This window comes from Dama dama, chromosome 32, assembly GCF_033118175.1.
Source record: "Dama dama isolate Ldn47 chromosome 32, ASM3311817v1, whole genome shotgun sequence".
Taxonomy (NCBI): domain Eukaryota; kingdom Metazoa; phylum Chordata; class Mammalia; order Artiodactyla; family Cervidae; genus Dama; species Dama dama.
Window position 1 is genome coordinate 8,952,278 of NC_083712.1, and position 23,294 is coordinate 8,975,571.

At 46.5% G+C, this 23,294-nt stretch overlaps 1 protein-coding gene across 2 annotated transcripts in view; it reads left to right on the forward strand.

Moving 5' to 3' along the window:
• Positions 1-23,294, forward strand: part of CLN8 (CLN8 transmembrane ER and ERGIC protein) — a 50,133-nt gene that overhangs the window by 10,662 nt on the left and 16,177 nt on the right. The window contains exons 2-3 of one of the 2 annotated variants that reach the window (XM_061134953.1): positions 17,132-17,221; positions 19,841-19,898. The exons of the other annotated variant lie outside the window; for it this stretch is intronic. The gene's annotated coding sequence lies outside the window, so the exon portion shown is untranslated. The remainder of the gene's footprint in view (positions 1-17,131; positions 17,222-19,840; positions 19,899-23,294) is intronic. 2 annotated transcript variants of the gene reach the window in all.

Consider the following 23,294-nt stretch of genomic DNA (forward strand, 5'->3'; position numbering starts at 1 on the left):
GGGTCATTTCCAGACATGAGACCAAATGAGAAGAGAATGCAGTATATTAGGATGGGAGGCACTGTTGGAACAGGGGGCCAGCTCGAGGGAGAGCAGAGCCCTTTCACAGATGAGTAGCCACGTTTTACGGCCTCAAGACAGAGAAAATCCCTACTGGAAGGGCGGCAGTAGGTGATTGGTTAGGATGTTACAGGGCGGGCTTCCCTGGTGGCTGGAATGGTGAAGAATCCGCCTGCAGTGCGGGAGACCTGGGTTCAATCCCTGGGTTGCGAATATCCCCTGGAGGAAAGTATGGCAACCCACTCCAGTTTTCTTGCTTGGAGAGCCCCCATGGATAGAAGCCTGGTGGGCTACAGCCCATGGGGTTGCAAATAATCAGATACAACTGAGCAGCTAGGCGCAGCACAGCGCAGGGTGGATAGCAGGTGGGTGTTTTACCTAATGTGGGATCAGGGAGCTGGAGGCTCGTGGCAACGGTTGCTATGGGGCTTGGTCAGTTACAGAGATTTTTATCCTGTGACCTTGATACAGGGCTCCACAGGGGTCATCAAGGAGGATCACCTGATATTTCCCCATCCTCCCTGAGGTCATCCAGTATCCACCACATTGTTCCAGCAGGACTAGGACTTTCTGTGGGACAGACACTGTGGCTGGCTGGCCCAAAGTGAACTTTACTGCCTCTTTTAGCAGTTCACAGGTGGCGACTACTGCTCATAAGCAGCAGGGCCGGCTGGCAACCCTGGTGTCCAGCTGCTTTGAAAGATAAGCTACTGGTCGGGGATTCTCTCCCACCATGCCCTGGTCCAGTCCCTGCTTCTCCTGCACATACAATTTGAATTCTTTCTGGAGCTCAGGCAAGCTGAGGGCCATTTCAGTCATGAGCTTCAGCTTCAGAGTCTCATAAGCCTTTTGGCAATCTCCCATTCAAACCAAAGGTTCAGAATCTGTACCTTTCAAAGCATGGTGTAATGGCTTTGCAATTAGCCCAAAGTTGGGGTATCCATATGTGACAAAATCCTGCAGTTCCGAGGAAAACCCAGTTTGGGCAGCTTTTTGGCCTGTGCTCTAGATTTAATAATTAGTTAGTTTCTCTAATTTTAAATCAGTCATTTGGCCACCACTAAATTATAAAAAGACCTCTTATAAACCTGACACAAACACACAAAATAACTACTTAGGAAGATCAGATAGAACATTTACATCTCAAAGACACCTAGAAATGTAAGTTTAAAAAGAAAAAAGTAATTTTCACCCTAAGAGGTCTTAAAAGAGTTTCCTCAAAAAAATTTTTTTAATGTTTGTGATCATCTTTGTTGTTATTCAGTCATTAAATTCTGTATGACTCTTTGCAACTCCATGGACTGTAGCATGCCAGGCTTCCCTGTCCATCACCAGCTCCCGGAGTTTGCTCAAACTCATGTCTGTTGAGTCGGTGATGCCATCCAACCATCTCATCCTCTGTCGTACCCTTCTCCTCCTGCCTTCAGTCTTTCCCAGCATCAGGGTCTTTTCTAATGAATGAGTCATTTCGTTGCATCAGGTGGCCAAAGTACTGGAGCTTCAGCTTCATCATCAATCCTTCCAATGATGATGTCCTTGCTGTCCAAGAGATTCTTAAGAGTCTTCTCCAACACCCCAGTTCCAAAGCATTAATTCTTTGGCACTCAGTCTTCTTTATGGTCCAACTCTCACATCCATACATAACACTGGTAAAACCATGGCCTTGATTAGACTGACCTTTGTTGGCAAAGTGATATCTCTGCTTTTTAATATGCTGTCTGGGTTTGTCATGTAGGCTTCCCTCATTGCTCAGTTGGTAAAGAATCTGTTTGCAATGCAGGAGACGCCAGTTCGATTCCTGGTTTGGGAAGATCCCCTAGAGAAGGAAATGACAACCCACTCCAGTATTCTTGCCTGGAGAATCCCATGGATAGAGGAGTCCATGGGGTCTCAAGAGAAATGTTTGTCATAGCTTTTCTTCCAAGGAGCAAGCGTCTTTTAATTTTGTGGCTACGACCACTGTCCACAGTGACTTTGGAGCCCAAGAAAATAAAATCAGCCATTGTTTCTACTTTTCCCCCATCTATTTGCCATGATGTGATGGCACAGTATTCCATGATCTTCGCTTTTTTAATGTTGCGCTTTAAGCCAGCTTTTTCACTCTCCTCTTTCACCTTCATTAAGAGGCACTTTAGTTCCTCTTCACTTTCTACCATTAAAGAGGCATCATCTTCAATTTCCCATTAAGTGACTACTCATCGTAACTGATTTGGGATGCTTGCTGCAGTCAGCAGCAGTGAGCAGCAGCTGGAAGCAAGGTCTTAGTTTCCCAGACCGGGAGTCCTAACTGTAAGGCGAGTGCAGAGAAAAAGACAGCGAGCCAGGCAGTCAAGCAAAAACAGGAAATTTATTAGAGGGAAAAGAGAGGGTGACTGGCTCTTCAGGAGAACCAGTGTTCTCCCTTTCTGACAGAGTCCTTCAGTTCACTTCAGTCGCTTAGTCATGTCCAACTCTTTGTGACCCCATGAACTGCAGCACTCCAGGCCTCCCTATCCATTACCAACTCCCAAAGTTTACTCAAACTCATGTCCATTGAGTCAGTGATGCCATCCAACGATCTCATCCTCTGTCATGACCTTCTCCTCCCGCCTTCAATCTTTCCCAGCGTCAGGGTCTTTTCCAAGGAGTCAGTTCTTTGAATGAGGTGGCCAAAGTATTGGAGTTTCAGCTTCAACATCAGTCCTTCCAATGAACACCCAGGACTGATCTCCTTTAGGATGGACTGGTTGGATCTCCTTGCAGTCCAAGGGACTCTCAAGAGTCTTCTCCAACACCACAGTTCAAAAGTATTAATTCTTCTGCACTCAGCTTTCTTTATAGTCCAACTCTCACATCCATATATGACTACTGGAAAAACCTTAGCTTTGACTAGATGGACCTTTGTTGGCAAAGTAGCATCTTTGCTTTTTATTTTTTTTTTTTTATTATTATTATTTTTTTTTCCAGTGGGTTTTGTCATACATTGATATGAATCAGCCATGGATTTACATGTATTCCCAATCCCGATCCCCCCTCCCACCTCCCTCTCCACCCGATTCCTCTGGGTCTTCCCAGTGCACCAGGCCGGGGCACTTGTCTCGTGCATCCCACCTGGGCTCGTCTTTGCTTTTTAATATGCTGTCTAGGTTGGTCATAATTTTCCTTCCAAGGAGTAAGCATCTTTTGATTTTATGGCTGCAGTCACCATCTGCAGTGATTTTGGAGCCCAAGAAAATAAAGTCTGCCACTGTTTCCACTGTTTCCCCATCTGTTTGCCATGAAGTGTGAATGTGGACTGGATGCCATGATCTTAGTTTTCTGAATGTTGAGCTTTAAACCAACTTTTTCACTCTCCTCTTTCACTTTCATCAAGAGGCCCTTTAGTTCTTCACTTTCTGCCTTAAGGGTGGTGTCATCTGCATATCTGAGGTTATTGGTATTTCTCCCAGAAATCTTGGTTCCAGCTTGTGGTTCTTCCAGCCCAGTGTTTCTCATGATGTACTCTGCGTATAAGTTAAATAAGTATGGACAATATATAGCCTTGGCGTACTCCTTTTCCTATTTGGAACTAGTCTGTTGTTCCATGTCCAGTTCTTTTTTTTTTTTTTTTTCCATGTCCAGTTCTAACCGTTGCTTCCTGACCTGCATACAGATTTCTCAAGAGGCAGGTCAGGTGGTCTGGTACGCCCATCTCTTTCAGAATTTTCCAGTTTATTGTGATCCACACAGTCAAAGGCTTTGACATAGTCAATAAAGCAAAAATAGTTGTTTTTCTGGAATTCTCTTGCTTTCTCAATGATCCAGCGGATGTTGGCAATTTGATATCTGGATCCTCTGCCTTTTCTAAAACCAGATTGTACATCTAGAAGTTCACAGTTCACCTATTGTTGAAGCCTGGCTTGGATAATTTTGAGCATTGCTTTACTAGTGTGTGAGATGAGGGCAATTGTGAGGTAGTTTGAACATTCTTTGGCATTGCCTTTCTTAGGGATTGGAATGAAAATTGACCTTTTCCAGTCCTGTGGCCACTGGTGAGTTTTCCAAATGTGCTGGCATATTGAGTGCACCACTTTCACAGCATCATCTTTTAGGATTTGAAATAGTTCAACTGGAATTCCATCACATCCACTAGCCTGTTCGTAGTAATGCTTTTTAAGGCCCACTTGACTTCACATTCCAGGATGTCTGGCTCTAAGTGAGTTATCACACCATCATGATTATCTGGGTCGTGAAGATCTTTTTTATACAGTTCTTCTGTGTATTCTTGCCACCTCTTCTTAATATCTTCTGCTTCTGTTAGGTCCATACCATTTCTGTCCTTTATTGAGCCCATCTTTGCATGAAATGTTCCCTTGGTATCTCTAATTTTCTTGAAGAGATCTCTAGTCTTTCCCATTCTATTGTTTTCCTCTATTTCTTTGCACTGATCACTGAGCGAGGCTTTCTTATCTCTCCTTGCTATTCTTTGGAACTCTTCACTCAAATGGGTATATCTTTCCTTTTCTCCATTGCTTTTCACTTCTCTTTTTTTTCACAGGTATTTGTAAGGCCTCCTCAAACAGCCATTTTGCTTTTTTGCATTTCTTTTTCTTGGGGATGGTCTTGATCCTTGTCTCCTGTACAATGTCAGGAACCTCCATCCATAGTTTATCAGGTACCCTTGTCTATTGGATCTAGTCCCTTAAGTCTATTTCTCACTTCCACTGTATAATTGTAAGGGATTTGATTTAGATCATACCTGAATGGTCTAGTGGTTTTCCCTACTTTCTTCAATTTAAGTCTGAATTTGGCAATAAGGAGTTCATGATCTGAGCCATAGTCAGCTCCCAGTCTTGTTTTTGCTGACTGTATAGAACTTCTCCATCTTTGCAAAGAATATAATCAATCTGATTTTGGTGTTGACCATCTGGTGATGTCCATGTGTAGAGTCTTCTCTTGTGTTGTTGAAAGAGGGCATTTGCTATGACTGGTGTGTTCTCTTGGCAAAACTCTATTAGCCTTTGCCCTGCCTCATTCTGTATTCCAAGGCCAAATTTGTCTGTTTCTTGACTTCCTACTTTTGCATTCCAGTCCCCTATATGGAGTCCTGCTTATACCCCACCAATAAAAAATTCTCTGAAGAGATGGTCACGTGGCCAGAGGTCTGAAATCTGATAGTCTTGCAGCTTTGAGAGGTTAGGCGCTAGTGAGATAACAGGATGCCGTTTGGGCAGTTTGGTCAGTCTGACAGATCACTGTGATTTATTCTTTGCTTGTGACCCCATGTGGGCCCTGTCACTAACCACTGGACCACAGGGGCCAGAAGTTAGGGCTAATGTCCCTAGCCTTGCCTGCCCATTCAAGAGGCAGAAGGTAAAGAGTAAAATGGAAAGTTTATTGAAAAGAAAAGTACATGCAGAATGGCACACTGGTGAGATTGCAGAGAGAGTTTCCCCTTTGGGAAGTTTAAATCCTTTATAAGGCGGCAGAGACATTACTTTGCCAACAAAGGGCTATCTAATCAAACCTATGGTTTTTCCAGGAGTCATGTATGGATGTGAGAGTTGGTCTTTAAAGAAAGCTGAGTGCCGAAGAATTGATGCTTTTGAACTGTGGTGTTGGAGCAGACTCTTGAGAGTCCCTTGGACTGCAAGGAGATCCAACCAGTCCACCCTAGAGGAAATCAGTCCTGAATATTTATTGGAAGGACTAATGTTGAAGCTGAAACTCCAATACTTTGGCCACCTGATGCAAAGAACTGACTCATTTGAAAACACCCTGATGCTGGGAAAGATTAGGGCAGGAGGAGAAGGGGATGACAGAGGATGAGATGATTGGATGGCATCGCTGACTCAATGGACATGAGTCAGAGCAAGCTCCAGGAGTTGGTGATGGACAGGGAGGCCTGGATGCTACAGTCCATTGGGTCACAAAGTGTCAGACAGGATTGAGTGATTGAACTGAACTGAAGGGAACAGAAAAAAGTCCTTTCTGGGTCTTTGTCTTCCCTCAGGTCAATCACCTTGCTTTGTTCCCGCCTCCGCCCCACCCCCTGCCATTAACTTGTCTCAGGACCTTCCCCTGGGGTGAGCACGCACACCTTAGACAAGATGGATCTTTGAAGTGAAGGCTTCAGGGAGGAGCAGGACTCATGAAAGTAAAGTGGAAGTGAAAGTCGCTCAGTCGTGTCCGACTTTTTGCAACCCCATGGAATTATCCTCTGACTTGGACTCCAAGGAGCCGTTCTGCACTGTGTAGGATCTGTAGTGTCTCGCTTATCCTAAAATGGAGTAAGAGGAGATCCCTTAATCCTTTACTCACACAAGATGTTGCCTCCTCTTTGTCCTTTCCTTGACTATTACAGTAAGGTGTTTACAAGAGACAAAGACTGGCTATTTACCCTTATTCTGTTGTTACTTCCATTTCGGATGGCAGACAGGCGGCTGGTTGTAAATTCCTCAACTGTAGCCCACCTATCTCTTGCCGCAAGAAATGCAAAGAGGGGACTTCCCTGGTGGTCCAGTGGTTAAGAATTTGCTTTCCATTGCAAGCGGCGCGAGTTCACTCCCTGGTCAGGGAGCTAAGATTCCACATACCCTGCAGCCAAAAGAACAAAAGCAATATTGTAATAAATTCAATAAAGACTTTAAAAAAAAAAAAAAAGAAATGCAAAGAGGAGGCTGGCTGTTTGTAAATGTCCAAGCTGAGCCCATTTATCTTCAACCTCAGGTCAACCAGTCACTGAGGATTTTCCCTAGGGCACTCTGAGATGGAATCTCAGAGAAAGCGCCTCCCATTGTAGTTCAAGCAGTTTGTGTCAGAAGTCTGCAGCACAAGCCAAAGGAAACAGAACAAATCAGACCCCGCTCGTAGGAAGTCACAGAAGACAAAGCGGGTGGTGAAGAGATGCCAGAAATTCAAACACCAAATGCCAAGACTGCCCCAGACGGGACTTCCAAGTCTCACTGAGCCTGTGACCCTTTTCCAAAGCAGCACTTTACCAACAGGCCCCCCACTTCCATAGCGAAAAACCCCCAAACTGAAACTGCATCAGTTTCCTGCAAAGGAAAATGTCAAGAGGCCTTGAGGTGTACTTTAGGGGATTTAAGAAAATGCTAGCAGGTGACGCCCTCTCTGATCCTCCAATATTTGGTGTTTCTCAGAGTGGAAGTTAAGGTGGAGTGGACAAGAGGAGAAAAAGTGCTCTCAAGGCAAAAGAAGCCTTGGCAGCTGCAAAGGGCAGCCTCTGCCCTGTTCTCCGCAGTCCCGGGGCTCCCCGGCTGAGTCAGCAGGCAGGCTGGAGCCCCTGGCTGCTGTTAGGGCCACCTGCCGGCAACCAGATTACGGACAGGACCCCACAATGATTGCCGCCCAAAATCTGGTCTTTCTCTGCCCAGTGAAGCCAAGTGAAAAATACGGAGACCGAGTCTGGCGGAAACAGAAAGCTGGCTTCAATTCCCAGCCGGTGGAGAGGAGCACACAGCAGGGTCCTGCCTCAGGAACTGTGCCCCCCACCCCCCAGGAGGAGTCCAGGGCTTATGGAAGATGGGGGCTCGCACAGGAGATGGGGGGATCAAAGGGGATGGGGTCCTGATTTCTTCCTCTTGCATTGTTTCAAAGACAGTCAGAAACTGGCATCAGTAACCCAATAACTGAGTCTGGCAGTTAGGTGGTGGCTCTGAGACCTCCTTTCTGGTATGTAACCGCAAGGGGAAGGGTGCTGTAAGTGCAAACACCGGATGGGGTGTTATTTAGCACAGAGTCAAAGAAAGATAGGTGTGAATTTTAGCTCCTGCTGACCTAGAGGGCAGGAGTGAAGTGAAGTCGCTCAGTCGTGTCCGACTCTTTGCGACCCCATGGACTGCAGCCCACCAGGCTCTCTGTCCATGGGATTCTCCAGGCAAGAGGACTGGAGTGGGTTGCCATTTCCTTCTCCAAGGAGGCAGAAAAGCAAACTTAGTTTCAGACATTCAGAGTCAGGAGCAGTTAAAGGAAAAGAAACAACTAGAAGTGTTCAGGCCTGCGCAGTGTTCTCTTTATCTTGTTTGCTCTCAGGAAAGGAAAGAGAAAAGCTCCTTCCTCTTTTTCTCCTTCTCACTGAAACCCTTTCTGCTCACAGCCATCTGACCTTTTCCTCTCCTTCTGTCTCGAACTCCAAACAAAGGGAGCTGTCTGCAAAGGAAGCCCATGAGGCCAAGATGGGGAGAGGCGGGGCCCCTTGCCGTCCGCAGAGGAGGGTGCAGGACGACAGGCAGAATCAGCCTCCTCTCCCGGGCAGACTGCAAAGGGCCCCACTTTCTGAAGCAGCAGAAATCACCTCCGCCCTCCCTGTCCGCTGCGGTGGGCACACAGGAGCCGCCCCCTCCCTGACCTGGGGGCCGGCCCGCAGCAGGCAGGGCCTCCCGGCCCCCGGCGTGTGACCGTGAGTCATGTGTCTGCTGACAGCTCAGAATTAGCCGGAGGGGAACATGCCTTCCCTGCAGACCTGCCTGGTTACCCAGCTGGGTGCATGGGCCCTGGCGCTCGCAGCAACCCACAGCATCGTGCTCATTATTAAATTATTTTCAGAGAAAACTTCAAGGGTCCTGGGAGTCGACTTAAATGTATGTGAGCTCGGTACAGGCCAATGGTGGGGTGCGGCTGTGAAATGTCCCAAAGGCGCAGCCACGCAGCCCTGACGCTTCTCAAGTTGGTCACACGTGTGAGTGTGACACTCAGGGTGCAGCTGGTCTCCTGGCGCCAAAGCTTTGCTCTCAGCATCATCTAGTGATGAGTACGATGCCGCCAACATCTTGGCCTTGTCTGCTCGCCGAAGCAGAATGAAAAATCCAGAGACAGAGTTTGGAGGAGACAGAAAGGTGGCTTTAGTCCCCAGCCGGCAGACGGGAGACTCAGCAGGCACATGTCCTCAGGAGCTGTGGCCCGCTCCATGAGGAGTCTGGGGGATCATACAGATGAGGGCGCGCGGTCAGGGGGCCGTGATGAAGATCAGTGGCGTAAGGATCTTGTGTTCCTTCTCCTCTGGCATTGTTTCTTGCAGGGTCCCGGGCTGGTGTCAGGTAGGTGGGGACTGGGTCTGGAAGTCTGGCAACCCGGTAGCTGAATCCATTGGCTTTTGTGTAATGTACCATGGCCTTCCTTCTGTAACGCAAAAAGAGAGAAACTTCGAGGGGAGGTCTGAGAAGAGTGTGCCAGATAAAGGTAAAGGTGAGTACCAGATATAGGATGTAATTAGCATAGAGTCAAAGGATGATGGGTGTAAAATGTAGCTCAAGCAGAGTTACAGTCCACAGACTAGGAACCTTCAATTCACCTGCAACACGGGAGAGCTGGGTCAGGAGACTCCCAGGGACGGAGGAGCCTGGCGGGCTACAGTTCATAGGGTCGCAGAGTCAGACACGACTGAGCTACTAAGCACACACAACTAAGTAAAAGCTAGGAGTGATCAGGCCTGCTGACTATTCTCTGCATCTTCTTTGTGCTCAGGAAAAAAAGAAAAAGTCATTTCTCTCTCTCTCTCTCTCTTTTTTTTTTTTTCTGTTTCACTGCAACAAACTCCCCCCTGTCAGTTTATTTGCTCTGTATCAATGGAGGAAGGGAAACAGGGGTGGTTCTTGTCCAGCTGAGGACAAAACCTTAGTTTTGTTCTGTTTGACAATCACCAGTTGTCCAGCTCAGGGGCCCTCATGGCTGTCCCGGAGCTTTATTAAGGGGCCCGAGGGTGACTTTTCTGATTATTCCTGCAGGATCTGTTCTGAGGAGGGCTGTAGTCTCTGCCTCGTAATTATGTTGATGTAAACCTGTTGTCATCTGCAGGAGATAAAACTTAATAAGTAATTTACAAAACAGAGGCCAAATATCAGTAAAAGAATTATTTTAACTAGGGGTCAAAGAAGGAGTAAGAATCAAGTTACATTTGATGACAGTTTTGATTGTGGTGTACTTCGGGTCAGTGCTTGGGTCATCCTGTCCAAAGGAATGAAGTCATTTGGACTCAGTAGTTGGAAGAATGACAACCTGAATATTATTAGACGAAATAGGTCTTGTATCTTTTTAGGAAATTAAGCTTGAATCCTAATTTAGACTAAACACTTCGAGAATACTTGTAGTCAGGTAGCCAGTTGTCTAGGTTTACTTAAGTAGGTCTTAACCTTTAATGTGGCTATTGGTCATTCAGTTCAGTTCAGTTACTCAGTCATGTCTGACTCTTTGTGACCCAATGGACTGCAGCACACCAGGCCGCCCTGTCCATTACCAACTCCCAGAGCTTACTCAAACTCATGTCCATTGAGTAGGTGATGCCATCCAACCATCTTATCTTCTGTCATCCCCTTTTCTTCCCTCCTTCAATCTTTCCCAGCATCAGGGTCTTTTCAAATGAGTCAGTTCTTCGCATCAGGTGGCCAAAGTATTGCAGTTTCAGCTTCAACATCAGTCCTTCCAATGAATATTCAGAACTGATTTCCTTTAGGATGGACTGGTTGGATCTCCTTGCTGTCCAAGGGCTCTCAAGAGCCTTCTCCAACACTACAGTTCAAAAGCATCAGTTCTTCAGTGCTCAGCTTTCTTTATGGTCCAACTCTCACATGCATACATGACTACTGGAAAAACCATAGCTTTGACTACATGGACCTTCATCTGCAAAGTAGTATCTTTGCTTTTTAATATGCTGTGTAGGTTGGTCATAGGTTTTCTTCCAAGGAGGAAGCGTCTTTTAATTTCATGGCTGCAGTCACCATCTGCAGTGATTTTGGAGCCCAAGAAAATAAAGTCTCTCACTGTTTCCATTGTTTTCCCATCTCTTTGCCATGAAGTGTGAATGGGGACTGGATGCCATGATCTTAGTTTTTTGAATGTTGAGCTGTAAGCCAGCTTTTTCACTCCCTTTCACTTTCATCAAGAGGCTGTTTAGCTCCTGTTTGCTTTCTGCTATAAGGGTGGTGTCATCTGCATATCTGAGGTTATTGGTATTTCTCCCAGCAATCTTGATTCCAGTTTGTGCTTTATCCAGTCCATTATACTTGTGTTTTTTTCTTCTTGTCAACATATGATCTTAAGCAATTTCATTTTCTAAGCATATAATGGTGACAAGAAGAGACTTTTTAAAAAGTGAGGTTTAATCACCTGCTGCTAGCTGACTTTGTTTTTAGAATGGCTGATGGCATCCTAAGTCTGACACAGCTCAGAAAACTCAAGTTCTTTTTTTTTTTTTTTTTTTTTAAAAACTCAAGTTCTTAACAGTACAAGGACTTGTCTGAAATCACACCATAGTGTCACCTAGACACTATTTCCTTGGGTGTCAGAGCCACAGCTACTCTATTTTGACTTCAGTTGAAATTTTTCCTTAATAGCCAAAGCATCTGTCAGCGTCAGTGATGTTAGTGTTTCTCTAGGTATGGGAAGATACAAGAATCAGGGCTCATAAAAATCTCCTCCCCAAAGTGTCTAACTATCTAAAGGCCTGTTTTGCCAGTTTTTTTCGGAGCAGAGAGTGCCTTATTCCTGATCTCCACCCTGAACTCTTTTCAAGGGGTGTTGAAGGTCAGCAGCTGCAGTGGCCATGATTTCATCTTTGTAGAGGTAGATGGCAAGTGCCAATTTCCAGTTGGCGGAGCCCCTTCAAGGTCATGAATCTGACCACGGTTTGGGAGCAGTACATGACCATTTCGTCCCATGGTCCTAAGAATGCTCATTCCCAGGTCTTGTGAAGATTTCATTAACAGGCCATTCAATATGCTGTTACTGGACTGGACCATAGAACAATTCTATTCAGAATTCTCTGGATTACTTATACTTACTTGTCTCTTGTGGTCCAGGAAAATATTCCCTTTTGTTGCTTTTTCCCATATCCAGAGTTACACCGTTACCATCAAAGATCTTATACAGAAGTACATATCTGATCAACTGCTTCAAGTCACCTAGTCATCATCATTTTTGTTGGAGGCCTGTTTACACACTCGGAACTATAAGAGACAACAGTCTTATAAAATAGGATATAAGTAATTCAGCTAGTAACATTGACAAAGTCATAATATAGTAGGGAAACAAAAGCACAAACAATTGGAAACAGAACAAATTAAAACAATGATTAGTGTAACTCATTGTAATCTGTTTGTAGTAAACCATCAAATCCAAAGGAGAGCCATCTGGAGAAGCTAAATTTTGGCAGGGTCAGATAGAAAAAGATAAATGTTTCATCTTTGTTTACAAAGGCATACTTTATTAACTTGTTGTAGGTCATAGCATAAGAGAAAAAGTTTTTTTGAAAAACAAAGATTTAAGTTAGGGTATTTTCCAAAGTCATAAAGTTATAAAAAGTATTCATCATATTCATATAAATCACATTCATTCTGTCCCATGTAACTGATTCCTATTGATCTGCATGCAGTAATCAAGTTTTCAATCAGTTTTGCCATTCGTTATCCAGTTCAGTGGCGTTGTCTAAAGGCCATCAGAAACTTACATTTGTTTAAAAGATTCTTTTTATGAGTCTTCTTGAAAATCTTCATTTTGTAAAAACTATAAAATTATGATTGTCTATGAAGGACAAAACTTGAAATAGCATGATTAAAGATTTGAATACAGTGCAGTTAGCAGAAAACTTGGATGTTTTTGCAACATAAAATATTTTAGGATAATCGCTAGAATTATGACTGATAACATTTTATCAGGACATATCAGATGTTAGAGACTACATATAAATTGTGAAATATCTATATTAATGACATTTATCCATACGCTATAGTTTATAGTTTACCTCAAGTTGTCTGACAGTTTCTGAATTAAAAACACCAAATGTACAGCTGACATTCCTCTCTCAGATATCTCAGAGAGGTTTTTTTCTTGCATCCATCCCAGAGTCAGGAGGAGGCTAAAAGAACTTTAGTTAGATTTTGGTATTTGGGAAGTTTGTTAGAAACATCAAAAGGTTTTAGAACACAACAGGATCATAGGTCATTGAAACAACACTTATTTAACCAAATCCACAAGACTGAAAGAAAACAAACATGGGTCACTTAAGGCCACAGGAACTCACATGATCTCTTATCAAAAAGGAGCACTTCTAACACAGAAAGAAATGAATTCTAGTCTTGCAGTAGCTTACTGAACAAAATCTAAACTTAGTTAATCCTGATTATACAGAAAGCTTTTTCCACAGTCTCTCATCACTTTCTGTATCCAGATCAGCCTCTCATTTCCCATCTACATAAAACCAAGCAGCTCAGAGTCTTCTTTTTCCTCAATAAAATGTAATTCCATTCCTCATGCCGTTTTACTGAAACCATATGTTTTACTTTCTTACTGTATCCTGAAATGTTTGTTATTTTGTTGACTTTAATTCCATGTTTAAATTAGGGTCCTTAATTATTGAACACCTTAATTTTTAGTTAAAACTAAGAGATAAGCAATTATGAACAGTCTTTTATATTGGCATTTTATGGACAGGTGAGCATGAACACCAGCGATAATTTCCAAAAATATTTGGTTTTTTATAGAGAACATTTCAGGGTGACAGCAAACATTTTTGTTAGTATTTTGAAATATGTTTATAGTTTTTATATTACCTTTAATATTTCTAAATACATTTTTGTTAATATTTTTAAATACCTTTATAAAGCTATGACAAACCTAGTAGTAGTAGTTAAGTCACTAAGTTGTGTCCAACTCTTGCGACCCCGTGGACTGGAGCCCTCCAGGGTCCTCTGTCCATGGGATTCTCCAGGCAAGAATACTGGAGTGGGTTGCCATTTCCTTCTCCAGGGGATCTTCCCAACCCAGGAATCGAACCCGGGTCTCCTGCATTGCAGCCAAATTCTTTACCAACTGAGCTATGAGGGAAGCCCTATGACAAACCTAGACAGCATATTAAAAAGCAGAGACATCACTTTGCTGAGAAAGGTCCATATAGTCAAACCTATGGTTTTTCCAGTAGTCATGTATGGATGTGAGAGTTGAACCATAAAGAAGGCTGAGTGCTGAAGAATTGATGCTTTTGAACTGTGGTGTTGGAGAAGACTCTGGAGAGTCCCTTGGACTGCAAGGAGTTGAAACCAGTCCATCCTAAGGGAAATCAGTCCTGAATATTCATTGGAAGGACTGATGCTGAAGCAATAGCTTAAAACCGTTTTTTGGCCACCTGATGGGAAGAGCCGACTCATTAGAAAAGGCCCTAATGCTGGGAAAGATTGAGGGCAGGAGAAGGGGATGACAGAGGATGCGATGGTTGGATGGCGTCACCGACTAAATGGACATGAGTTTGAGCAAACTCCGGGAGATGGTGAAGGACAGGGAGGCCTGGGTGCTGCAGTCCGTGGGGTCTCAAAGAGTCAGACAGGACTGAACAACAATGACAAATACCTTTAGTTTTCTTATTTTGTAATTGATGTCTCAGTGTTTTTTAGCTACGTAATAAACTTTTATCATTTAATTTCAATTAATACAACTTTATAACTTTAAGTTACCAAATGCCTGGAAAGACTGTTTCCGAGTCCGAGCTCACTCTGCTTGCAGCAGGGCAGGGAATCTGAGAGACGAGGTGTTGAGGCAAGGAAGAGACTTTAGTTGGGGAGCCGGCCGACTGAGAAGATGGCAGGCTGGTGCCTCAAAATAACCATCTTATTGGGGTCTGGATGCCAGGATTCTTTTATAGATCAGAGAGAAAGAAGCAATGAGGAACTAAAGTCAAGGGCAGAATAGAGTGGGAGAGGCAGGGGGCGGGTGAAAGGGTCTTCAGTCTTGTGAAACATCCCCAAGGGAAAGGCCAGCCTTCAGAAGGGGGGTGTTAATCTCTTCTATTCACAGGTGGGCTGAACAAAGGTGCTTTAGTTTACAGTCAAGCAGAGGGGCAGGGTCCTCTGGGCAAGCCATTGAGTATGATTATAGTAATAAAAGCAACAAAAAAGCAAGTCAATGAAACAGTTTCCAACATGGAGTCAGAATTGGCTTTCTCCCTGTAACCAGATCATTTTAAGTAGACATTTAAAAAATATTATTTTAAAGAGTTTATTCCAAAGCTCTTATCTCATTTACATTTAAAGTTTTATTATATGAAGTTATTTTCCTTGTAACAAAATATTTATTAAACCTAGGTACAATAAAATATTATACTTGATTTTGTGACTCTTAACCACATGTAAATTAGATTAGTAAACTTTAATACCAGGTATCAACTATATGGAATATTTTCCAGTTCCTGGGAATCTGGAATCAGTCATTTACACCGGTTTCTTTATGTTTAATTTATAAGCAATCACTTCTTAATTTAGTAGAGTTTTTTATACATTTAATTTTTATAATGCTTTCCAAAGATAGGGATATCTCATATGTATAATGTATGCACAAGCAGGCAAAACTAGAGATCTCAGGGCTTTACTTTAAACACAAGGACTTAATTGTGAACCAAATATCACATTATAAGTTTACTAGTTTACAAAGAACGGTTGAAATACATTAAAATTGCTTGTTCAGATGACTGAGGCTTATTATTCTTTTTAAGGTTTTGTGGTCACCCAAGGAGGAAAGAGCAGATGAAACCAAGGGGGGTCTTGGAAGCAGGAGCAGAAAGACCAGACCCGCGTCCTCCCTCCTGCCCCGTGCTGTGACTATTAATGGATTTCAGGTCCTCCCTCTGCCCCGTGCTGTGACTATTAATGGATTTCAGGTCCTCCCTCCTGCCCCGTGCTGTGACTATCAATGGATTTCAGGTCCTCCCTCCTGCCCCGTGCTGTAACTATCAATGGATTTCAGGTCCTCCCTCCTGCCCCGTGCTGTAACTATCAATGGATTTCAGGTCCTCCCTCCTGCCCCGTGCTGTAACTATTAATGGATTTCAGGTCCTCCCTCCTGCCCCGTGCTGTAACTATTGATGGATTTCAGGTCCTCCCTCCTGCCCCGTGCTGTAACTATTAATGGATTTCAGGTCCTCCTGACCAGTGTAACCTGTCTCCCCTCCTACCCCACCGGGAGGAGGTATTTGCCTTACTCTTCCCCACCCAGTACACATGCCTCATCCAATCAGCAAATGACCTGCAAGACCCCGTCCCACTCCTTGTACCCTGGCCATAAAAGTGGACTAAGGACCCCGTTCAACGTCGGTTCTCCCTTGAGCTGGCCCACTGTTCAAACAGTGTCTCCCACTCTAAAACTTAATTTCCTTCTTATTCTGTCTCATGTCTGGAAATTCTTTTCCAACCCACACCTGGACCACGACAGGTTTGGCTGAGGGAGCAATTCCAGCAGTTTGAATGTTATACTTGTCACTTTTCTTTTCCCCTTGGTTTTAGGTCTTGTCTGATTGAGTTAATCAGGCTCAGTCTCAGGCCCTTGTGGCCTGTGTTTATATTTTGGTTTTCAAGATTTCCAAGAGAAAGTTGTTTGTAGTTCCCCAAAGAACTGATCTGTTATTTGAAAGATTTTATCAGTGACAAGATTTCTAACTAGGCTGAAATTTATGAGTTTTATGTTTTATGATTTTAGAGTTTATCATATCTTCAAAGGTTAGCAAAGACCTTTTCTCTGAGTTTGCTAAGCCCAAAGCAATGTCATTATTTTTATTTTTATGAGCCCTTGAATTTAGTTTTCAGTTGCTTCCAGGTAGTTCCACCGTATGGTGGAGACTCGCCCAAACGTGACTTCCAAGTCCCACTCCTGGACCATTGCCCCAAAGCAGTACTTTACATCAGGATCTCCCTTTTCAAGAAAACCCCTAAACGGAGCTGTAGTCCCCATAGCGGTGGTCAGAGGTCAAGGTGCAGCTGGGGAGACTCGCCACAGGTGCTGGGGGACTTGACTTCCTCAGCCCGCTGTTGGCTGTTTGTCTCCTGTTACTGTCCTGAGGCCTGCTCTCTGTAATCAAAAAGGAAGCACCGCAAGGGGTGGTCTGCGGAGAGTGCTGAAAGGTGAGCACCAGACAGGGGACGTCATCAGCATAGAGGCAAAGCCTCATGGGTGCTTATGCAGAGTTAGGGGGCAAAAAAGCACACTTGGTTACATCTACAGATTGGGAGCAAAGTGAAAGCTAGGAGCAATCAGGCCTGCTCTCTCCTCTCTCCATCTGCTTTGTTCTCAAGAAAGAAGCAAAGCCCGTTCCTCTGTTGCCTTTTCTCTGCAACAGGTGAGTGGAACGGGGCCTTGAGAGATGACACCTGGATGAGGTGGGATCCGTGTGTTTCAGGCTGGATTGCCCCCTCCCCAAATAGACACGGTAGGTCCTAACCCCAGCCCCTCAGAATGTGACCTTGTTTCAAAATAGGGTCATTATAGTGGTCATCAGGTTAAAATGAAGGCTGGGAGGGGGATCCTAATGGACTATGACAGGTGCCCTTATGGAAAGGAGGGTCTGGGCACAGTGCAGGGGGAGGGGGGACGCGGGGACACGCTGCCACCACCAGAGGGAAGCTGGGAGAAGACCCGCCCGAGCCTTCCCAGGGGCCTTGGTCTCCAGATCTGTGAGAAAACAAGCCCCTGTTGCTCTAGGCCGCCTGAGATGCAGTGCTGGGTTACAGAGGCCCCAGGACGCTGACGCGCCCCCGGAGCGAGAGGGACCAAGTCATGTCAGGCAGGCGAGCGCGTGCTGGTGTCCCAGCGGGCACCTGTCAGTGGAGCGGACAGTTTCTCTGTGCTGCTTCCACATCATATACAACTGTGTGTACACATTCTGAGCAGAGTCACAGCTGCAGACAGGGCTGTAGTCATGGGCACACGGTGGCCGCACCCTTGCCCCAGCTCCAGCGGTTGCAGCAGACTCCCCGGGGCCGGGGGCTTAATCCCCGATGTTTATTTCTCACCTCTGCAGACTGGATGTCCAGCTCCCACGTCTGCTGAGGACAGACAGATTCCCTCCCAGCTCCATCAGTGGCATCTTCTCCCTGTGTCCTCACCTGGCAGAGGGAGGGAGGGAGAGCGAGCGTGCTCAGAGCCCGGATGCCATCCGGAGGTTCCACCCTCGTGATCTCCCCCAAGGCCCTCCCAGCACCTACCCTCACCCCGGGTTAGGGTTGGAACAGGCTGTGAATGGGCTGAGGTGTGCCGTCTTCTCTGTTGAGACAGCCGGAGTGTGGGTTGGAAAAGAATTTGTAGACACAGAGCATTTCAGAAGGGAATGAGTTTATTAAGAGCAAAGAGCAGATAAGGTGGACTCTGCAAGTGCAGTGGGCCGACCTCCTGACAGACCAGGAAGAGCTGACAGTTTTCATAACTTAATAGCTGGTTTTGTAGCCTTAAGACAATGCCTGCTGGCAAGCTGGCCTTAGGTGATTGCCTCGGGCACTGTAGGATGTTTTCTAGAGTGGGCGTCTTTGCATAATTGGGAGTCAGGAAGTTTGTTAGCAATGATTAGGGGGCTTTTGGCAACAGTTACAAAGGGACTCCATCGGCTTGGGAGGTGACCTTGGTTCTGAGTTGTTTCTGTGGCTGGTGCCAGGCGCACCTGTGGCCCTGGGGCAGGACTCCACATGCTCCTGGACCAGGAGCTCCTGGGACGGAGCAGAGATGCCGCATCGTCACTGCCCCTCCCACCCCAGAGACGGCCTTGCTGCACACAGAGGACGGCTCTGCGATGTGGGTTCCAGGGCCGCGGGGCTCACACGGAAATCCCCACAACGCGCCCCTGTGCCCGAGCCAGCCCGGCACCTGCCCACACATCCCACATGGTGGCCGTGGCCAGGCCCCGAGATGCTTCAGCCTTGTTCTTGACAAATTACGGACAAGACTGTGCAGACTTCTGTACAGGGGTCACAGTTTAAACTGTGCCTCCCATGACTGAGCTCAGACTGGCCTAAACAGAAGTTTCTGGGATTCATCCAGGCAGCCCCTGCCCTCCCCGACCCGTCAGGTCCCCAGAGGCGCCCCGAGTCCTCACGTCGCCCCACTTTCCCAGCTGCACCCCAATTCCAGCCCAGCCTGGTGCCCCCGAGTCTGCCCCTGGTTCTTGCTGGCTGCCCTGGTTGTTCCTGGTAAGTTAGCATCATTTGCCACAGTGGCCGTTCGGAAGCTAAGTGGAAGCCTGTGTTTGAGACTACAGTGTTGGCGTCCGAGCAGCGCCTGCCCAGCGATGACCCCTTGTCTCAGCGGCTTATGGGCTTTAATTCCCAGCAAGAATGTCGAGGTGGCTTGACTTGAATTTACACGTCGTGTTTCAGCAGGAGATGCGAGCACAGAAGGTCCGCAGACCTTATTTGTCCCTCTTTTCAATTAATTTTTAATTATGCACTTCAGTTAAGAACTTAATTACTTCAACAGTAACCTTCAGCCTTGGCTCTTAACATTGTACAAACAAGACTGGGAACCCGAGCGTCTGTGAAGGAGAAGAGTAAGAATAGCCACACTTCCCAGCACGGACTGGGCATTGCTGGTCTGAGGGCCTTGATCACCGAGGAGATGACCTTGACCATCCCACGGGGCCTGTGAGGGAAGCAGACAGTACCCAGGTGTCCACCAAGCAGGTCAGCGCCTCAGGCCCTGGACACAGGACCGCCGGGGGTATCTCAGGAGCCAGCTCTTTACCAACCCGCCCCTGGGGGACTTAAATGACCCCGACCCAGGAGAGCCATGCTGGTGTAGCCACCTGCTGGTCTGGGCGGCAGGGACAGTTACTAGCTGCATTTTAAAGAAACAGAAACAGAGACAGACTAAACCACGTCCCCACACCTGTAAATTCTGCAGAAAATTCAGTGTTCTCGCTCTCGTTGGCTTTGTTTCGGTCTTGAGTCTTTTTGTTGTTGTTAGTTTTTAACTGGGTTGAAAGAACTGTCCATCCACCTGAAAATGTAGGTGTGAACTCTGGCAAACTGCCTCAAATGTGCCCTGGGTTTGTTCTACACAGGTCAGACAGGCAGCCCAGGAGATGCTGTGGTGGAGGAGGACAGCTGTGTTCGCAGGAGGTGGGTCACGCGGGGAGACAGAAGGAGCGGGGACCTTTGTGGTGGTCCTCCTGGGAAAGGCAGGGTGGGCAGGGGGCTGGCCCGGTTAGGGATTGCTGAGTGTCTGAACAACTTCAGCTGGATCTGGGCTCCGGGTGTAGGGGCCCCCACCATCTGACAAGTCTGTCCTGGCCGATTAGGGCGCCTGTCTGGGAAGCTAGTGTCACGGGAGAGCTGGAGAGAGCGGGTGGGGGAATGCTGTGCAGTTTATACGTGGTCTCCTCACTCTGGGAGGGGCGGTCCTTCCTGGTCAGACATACCCCAAGGTATCAAAGTGTTATAAATACAGAAAATAAAAAAAAATTCTTAACACACAAACATAGCTTTAAACCAAGACTTACTTTCTCAACCAAGAATGCATTCTGTTTTATCGCAATATCTCTTCTCCCTTTGGAATGGACCATGATTAACTGAAATGGCCGTGGCTACTTGTTCACTTGGAGCACATGCTAAAAAAAATGCTTGGAGTTCCCTGGTGGTCCAGTGGTTCAGAATCCACCTGCCAATGCAGGGGACACAGGATTGATCCCTGGCCCAGGAAGATTTCACTGCCACAGAGCAACTAAGCCCATGCACCAGAACTACTGAAGCCTGAGTCTAGAGCCCGTGCTCTGCAAAAGAGAAGCCACCGCAGGGAGAAGCCTGTACACCACAGCTGGAAAAAGCCTGCACTGCATCGAAGACCCAGCACAGCCATAAATGAATAAATAAGTTTAAAAATGCTTATTGAAACAAACTTGATGAAAAGCATTATCTACACGGGTGTTCTTGCTTTCTATGATACAGTGACTGCCCTAAGCTTAGGCCCTGTCTCTTCGCTTGATGCTTGTAAACACAAGTTCAGACCATCCTGTTTTTTTCTTAAGTGAAAGTGAAAATCACTCAGTCATGTCTGACTCTTTGTGACCCCATGAACTATTCCTTGGAATTCTCCAGGCCAGACAGAACACTGGAGTAGGTAGCCTTTCCCTTCTCCAGGGGATTCCCAACCTAGGAATCGAACTGGGATCTCCTACATTGCAGGCGGATTCTTTACCAGCTGAGCTATCAGGAAAGCCCCTTTTTCTTAAGTGAATTGTGTACTAACAGGAAGGTTGCTCCCAGGTGCCTGGAGGTTGGGAGCTCATGGATTTTCACGGTTAATATTTATTGGTAGAAAAGAACAGAAGACCAGTTGGCAGTGTCCAGACATAAAGCTACCCTGCCTGCAGATTTTGGTTTTTTTTAATTTATTTTATTCTTTTAAAAAAAGTTTGCTTATTTTTGGCTGCCTCCGTGTCACCGTGTGGGCTTTTCTCTGGCTGTGGGGCACGGGGGCTGCTCTCCAGCGGCGCCAGGCAGGCTTCCCGCTGCCGTGGCTGCTCTTGTTGTGCGGCGCGGGCTCCGGGGCACGCGGGATCTTCCTGGATCAGGGATAGCACCCATGTCCCCGAGCTAGCAGGCGAATTCTCACCCACGGAGCCACCAGGGAAGCCCTGTCTGCGGTCTTGTTTGGGAAACGTGACTCTGAGGTCAGCGTGTGCCATTTCATCCCCACCTGGTGAAGGCAGAAGCAGCCCCTCTTGGACCCTCTGGAGGCTTCGTCTTCCGTCCTGCTGCTTGTCTTTACCTTGGAACGACTCACACTAAACAGCCGGCTGGGCTCTGGTGTGGCCGTGGGGCCAGGCCACCCGCCCCCGCCGGGGATGACCGCGGCCCCCACGTGACGCGTGGGCATCCCGTGGCCCTCGTGCCGGGTGGCTTTCGTCCACAGTGACTCAGACCTTGCTTGTGACACGCCCCACGCCTACCAAGTAATTATGAAGACCAGAGTTACTCTGCCCTGGTCTCACGAGCAGAGGACCTGGCCATCCGGGGCCCGCAGGCCCTGGTGAGCAGGACAGCTCACTGATGGCCCCTCTGGCTCGGTGACTGTAAAAAAGAGTGAGAGGCCTGCGAGTAAGGAGTCTGTCTCCTATTGTGGCTTGTGGTTTCTTCTCAGCTGACCCCAGTCTCACATCCTTGTCTCTGCATCCAACGCTGCAGTTCCCAGGAAAAAAACTGAAACCCCTCGGGTAGGTTTTTGCTGTTTGGCGATTTTGCACATGTCCCATCTCAGCCTGTTACTTTTGGGATTTGCCTGCTTACAACATTCTACCTGATGTTGTAGGAACGCTAAATCTCGTTTTCTTTACATGCCTGTGTATTTGATGTGTGTATCACCTTGTGCTCTGTTTGGCGGGGGATGGAGGGCAAACTTTGAGTCTGTAAATCTGTCTGTAAAATAATAACTGAGGTGAGGGACCAAGGTCATTAAACTCTCTGTGGTATGAATCAAGCATTTCTCACAGTTGCGCTTGACCCTCCAGGTCACCTGATTACCATCTGGTACCAACCCGAGAGGTGGGACTGGACCGACCGGTTGGGGGGCGTCTCTCGCAGGGTTTCTGTTTGTTACTAGGGCACCTTCACCCCCGGCCCCCGCAGGGCTGACATTTCCGTGCTTCATCTCCGGGTGTGCACAGCATCCAGGGCACCCTCCCCCACGCCGTGAAAGCCAAGAATGTCCAGACTTGACCCTGAGGAGGTGTTCCAGCTGAGGGTGTACTTCTGTTGGCCCCGGAAGTAGCCTGGCTCTGCAGTGCTTGAACCAGCAGTTTTCTCGAGGCAGTTTTGTTGTTACATTGATGTGTTTGGCCAGGGGAGACTTAAGGATTCTTTATAAGCCAAGATAATGACAGCCATTAGCTTCCAGCTCATCATTTGCACCAGAGGCAAACTAGCTTAGCTGACACTCAAGGAGTAGAAGCCTGGTTGCCCAAAGAGACTTTTTTTTTTAATATTTATTTTTATTTATTTGGCTGTGTCGGGTTTTAGTTGCAGCATGTGAGGTCCAGTTCCCGGACCAGGGATGGATGGAACCCAGGCCCCTGTGTTGGGAGCACCGCGTCTTAGCCACGGGACCCCCAGGGAAGTCCCTGGAAGAGACTTTGGACCAATCTCATCTTCTCCTGTCTGTGGCGCAGAGGTTAATCAAGCCTTCCGAGGTCACAGAGCAGTAGCAGTAAAGCTGGCAAGAAAGAGTCAGACCCCAGTCTGAGCCTTTAGCATGTTTTCAGACTCTTGGATCCAAGCCATAGGCACTGTGTTTGGTGGTTCAAAAACATGCTTTGTAGAGAAAGAAATGGACATAATGAATACTCATAGGAGCAGGAATGACTCTAGGAAGATACATTTTCCTGTGATGTCTTTTCTTTCCAGGAAGTTTTTGTTTTGCCACAGTTGTTAAGGAACTAGTGTTCATGAGACTGAAACCAAGTGGGTGCTGTTTTGGGGGCTTCAAAGAGCTCCCATACACAGTCCTTTATGTCTTGGAGC